Below are 5,064 nucleotides of genomic sequence, written 5' to 3'. Positions count from 1 at the left end.
ACATAGTCTTTAAAATATTTAAACATGCATATAATACTTAAATAGTTAAAGGAGATCATTTTTCTTCACTATAAAACATATATAAAATTCTGTTTAAAATTAATTTTATTTTTAGGACTTTTAAAATCTTATTATACACAACAAAACATTTGTTTGTTTATTTCTTTCAAGATGGCCGACTTTGACGTCACATGTGAACAGTATTTAGCCTGAAATATACAGGATGTAGCACCATCATTTCCTTTTTTATTGCGCGTGACAATCAGTTTGTATAAGTAGGGGCAGGGTGAGTGTGGTTTCATCTAAAGAGGTTTTCTTGAATAAAAAAGCAGTCGCATCATGTGCTGTAGGAGTAGAGAATGCGCGATTGATAAAAATCAGTTAATTGCTTCAATTTCTACTAACCAAAAATTTGAAAATTGTAAATTTCTTTTACGCGAATAACTCCATGGAAAGTAATGATTAGAAGCTAAAACTTCCTCCAAGAATTCTAAACTGTGTAGTTTGTCCAAGTCAAGTAGTTGAAAAGTTACTCAAATGGGAAAACCAAAACAATTTTTAAAGCTGTGTGGCATTTCCAAAAAGAACTAAGCCCCTAAGACATCCTTAATAAAAATTTATTTAAGGAGGACAAAAATCATACAAAAATCACCTACTATTACAGTACTAAACTTTGTGTTATCAGTGTGTGGAAAACTGACTAACTTATATGATTTTCAAAACCGTGTAAAACAAAACATTAAATATGTACTATAATTATGGGAAAAACTGTACTGTATGATAAAACAAGTTTGTCGTTGCACAAATAAATTTATTGTCTGCTTAGCTTCAACTTAGAATATATTTAATTTTAGTTATCGAATAAGGAAAAGTTTCTGAGTTAATTAGACTCAATCTAACTCAACTATTATGTTACTAAATCAGGCCACATTTATTGTTGTTTACCGTAAAATATATATATATATTCTACGAGAGATATATAAAAATAAGGTAAAAAACACTACCACACATTGGGGGTATTTGGCATTAAAATAGTTATCAATATTTTTTTCATTTTTAAACACTTCATGAATTTTAGAACACGAAATTCTTCATTTTCTTCTTCCTTACTTTATATTTGTCATACGAGAGCGCAGGACATATACGGGGAGCGGGGATCAAATTGTTGCCTACTTTAAGCCTTGATAACTTGAAGACGACATTATCAAATAAAAAACCGGTTACCAAATAGGAAAGCTATTCCCGTCAGCTGACGATACGTAGTTCAGTGAGCAACATGCTGTCATCATATGAGAACATAAAGAGCTATAAGTGGAACAAGGAGCTTTCGAGGTCCACCGTAGTCATGGCATTGGTTAATAATGGAGCTGAAATCTCCAATTCAACGATTGCTTCAACCTTAGGAGTGAATTTACGGAATGTTCACCGTATCCGTAAGAAGCTAGAGGACACATGGGATGTTGATGCCACCATAAAGAGGGCACCCAAGGGGGAAGGCGCCGACAGGAAGGTCAGGGACACCGACTTTGTCGACAAGATGAAGATGATGGTTGAGGATGCCCCTACCAGGTCCATGAAGGCCATGGCGAGGGATCTGGGCTGACATGAGAAAACAATAAGGGACTGTGTATCTGAGGATTTAAGATGCAGGAGCTACAAGATGCAGGTGGGCCAGATCTTGACCCAGAAGGCAAAGGACAACTGGCTGATGAAGTCAACAAAATTGCTCAACAAGCTCAAGCACCCAAAGCAGCCCGGGATGCTGTGATTTTTCTCTGATGAAAATAATTTCTGTCAAGATCAGAAGGTCAACAAGCAGAACAACAGGTGGATAGCCACCTGCACCAGCCATGTGAGGAAAGTAATGAAACCAAGTTCCCTACAACGGTCATGGTGTTCGAGGTGGTCAGCAGTGATGTCGATGTGGTATGTCGAGAAACATACCAACAGATATCCCCATAGTACCAAGGCCAGCCTGATGGGCTCCATTAAGGAGGTATTCGGAAACATGGACAATGAGATGGTCCAAAGAGCCTGTGGCCGGTTCAGAGGCCGTATTGAGGCCGTTATTGGTGCCAATGGTGATTATATCGAATGAATGGCTACTCTATACCTATATGCCCGTCATAGTTTTGATTTTCAATAAAAAAGTTAAAAAATGTATATTTTGTGTTGTTTTTTGTAGAAACATATTTTGCCGACAATTTGATCCCCGCTCCCTGTATTGTATTTTGTTAAACAAGGAAAAAATTCTTGCAAGCATCTCAAAGGAGTGAAAATACATAAAAACGTATCACAAATAAGTTAGAGTGAATAAAAATATAATATGAGATAGTATTTTTCAAAGTGACCCTTTGGCTAAGGTACACTCCTATGACGCAAAAATGTGCGCCAAAATAGAAAAAGAAGAAGTGACCTGATCTGCAGTGGAAAGAGGGGCAGAAGATCTCAAGATAGATTGCTTAGCCCAAAAAGAAAGTGGGGTAAGGGATCGATCGATGTAGAGGTAGCGTGGATGACTCTTAATTTAAAATGACCCCAAAAGTTTAGTATTAGTGAAAATACAATAATTTTAAACCGCTCCAAAAAAGAAGTTGGATCCATTTAAAATGATAGTTTTTATGGGTTCTGGAGAACTGCTAGAAGTGGTGGTTGATGTGAATTTTTCAGGAATCTTATGTCAGATTCGTAGAAATAAACTATATTTCCACTCTTACAGCACATTGACAGGGATGAACCACTGAGTTTTAATCCCAATCTCAAATCTCGGGATGAATTCTTTAATGGGACTTGGTCAATAACAATGGGATAATATCATTTGGGATTTCAAAAATTTCATTCTCGGTGAGAAGGATCAACTGAAGTATAGAAAATGATTTATGTACCCACCAACTCCATTCTTTCTTCTAATTGGAAAAATGACTTCAAAAAACAAATAGGGACCCATTAAAGATGCAAAAGCTCAAAGATTGGACAGTGGCGTATCAATTGCTAAAAAGTACTCCAATAAAATGGGGATCTTAGGTTTTAACAGGGATATTTGGAAACCCTTTTATTCCTATTGACAAAAAAATAAATTATATATTATAAATCACAGATTTTTAATTTGTAGTTAAGTTCATCTTGTAAACAAATTTAGTATTCAAATGAGTGAATTGAAATCATAGTTTTATATATCTTGGGCAGGGATTTTCAAATTGTTGGAATAAGGAGAGTCAGAAACACTATAGGGGGTGGCAAAATTTTATTCAAAAGTATCATTATGAGGAAATAAAGATACGTAAAATTCCCTTTCGTCAGAATAAAGCAAACCAAGATATTTAAATGCCATCTCAGAGGGCTAAATTCTACAAATTTGAGAAGCACTGATTAAATATGGGCTGATATCAAAATATTTTCATATCTGATCCGATATTTTGCAAATGATTAGATGTACTTGTATCCATGAAAATATTTATTTTGTTTTGTTACAATTGGTTAGATTCGTAGATTCACTTCCTAAAGATAAAATATTCTTTAAAAAAATCGAAACTAAATATTTCTTAGTTGCATTTTGTGATAATACACTGATTAGGCCATCGGATTTGTTATTTTGTAGTTTAAATAATTTAAGAACAAGTGACTCAATCATCTTGTTTTAGCTCTGGTTAGTGAATGATTAACTGATCGAAAAAGCTCACTCGTGAGATACAGATTTATTTGAATAAAAATATTTTATTTATATTTTACGGATATATTAAATTGATCCCGGTGTAGTAATGTTGATAAGATGACTGTTTTAAAAAAGAAGAATTTATATGGAAGATAAACTTGACAAGCTGTAGTAATGAATAAATCATATTTTGGATCTTTTATCAAATATAATTACCAGATCTTTTTAAGAAGTACATAATGGACGCTTCCATCGGTCAGTTCCACACAAATGTAATCGTTTTGAGCAATTTCATTCCTTTGCTAGGGGCTAAAATACTGTTCCAGATCCAAAAAGCGGATAAGAATCGTTCAGGTTCTTCAACTCCGGCATTTATTACATTAGAAACTGTCTCTAGTAAAATAATAAAAGAAGCCTTCTCCAACGACCATGCTATAGAACACCCCTCAACTTTAGTTCAGAGGAGGGTAAATAGACTGCACTTAGAAAGAGACATGAAAGAAGTAAACCTATTATTAATTTTGAAAAATCCCTTTAGTAATTCTTACCAAAATGGCTTAGGTATATCTTAGCAACGTCCTCATTTTTACCAAATTGAAAGTGTTCCTTCTCTAAATAGGAGACATCATTTTGTGGTTTTACTTTTGCCAAATGGTGCCATCGAAATGAAACTCAACCCGCTAGATTGGCTTGTTGTCATATGATGAGTGTCTCAAAATAGAGAACATTATTTCCATGGAATAGGAAATGATCTAAGCGGCAAAGCACACGCACGGGATTCTTCCAACCGGAATCCGAATTTTGTGTGCACCTTGATTAAAACCATGGACTCGTTCCTAGCTGAAGGCACACCACCAGCAACACAGTATTTTTTAATGATACTCTGCTGAACTATTAATGTATTAATTTTAAAAAAATATATGTTTTTTGTCTGTTTAAATGTCAATATAGTTTATGAAATTGTTATTTTAAAAGTAAATAACTGCATACTTAAAAAAAATTAATGTATGCATCATATCTTTAAATAAAAAAGAAAAAGAAAAAAGAATTACATCAGTCTTAACAGAAGCATTCTTTCATTTATCTATAAAGCATTCCATTGCAACCAAAATTGAACAACAATTTATTTTTAATTCTCTTTTCTTTTCTGATTGTTTCATAGAAAATATTGGAACAAATATCCAAATTTTTAAGATTTTTCTTCCATACTTTTAAGATGCAGATATTGGATACTTTGCCAGATAAATTGTTTCTCAGATTTCTATGCAATATATCAACCCACGTTTAGCACTGATTTACATGAGAAATTATAACTTTTGTCGAATTAAAAGTAACAAATAGAGCAAGTAAGATTGCGAACCCATACTTTAACTATTTATTTTTTATTTTAATATTAATTATTTTATAAATAA

Source organism: Lepeophtheirus salmonis, chromosome 5 (genome assembly GCF_016086655.4).
Source record: "Lepeophtheirus salmonis chromosome 5, UVic_Lsal_1.4, whole genome shotgun sequence".
NCBI lineage: Eukaryota > Metazoa > Arthropoda > Copepoda > Siphonostomatoida > Caligidae > Lepeophtheirus > Lepeophtheirus salmonis.
Note: the sequence above shows the minus strand (reverse complement) of the source record.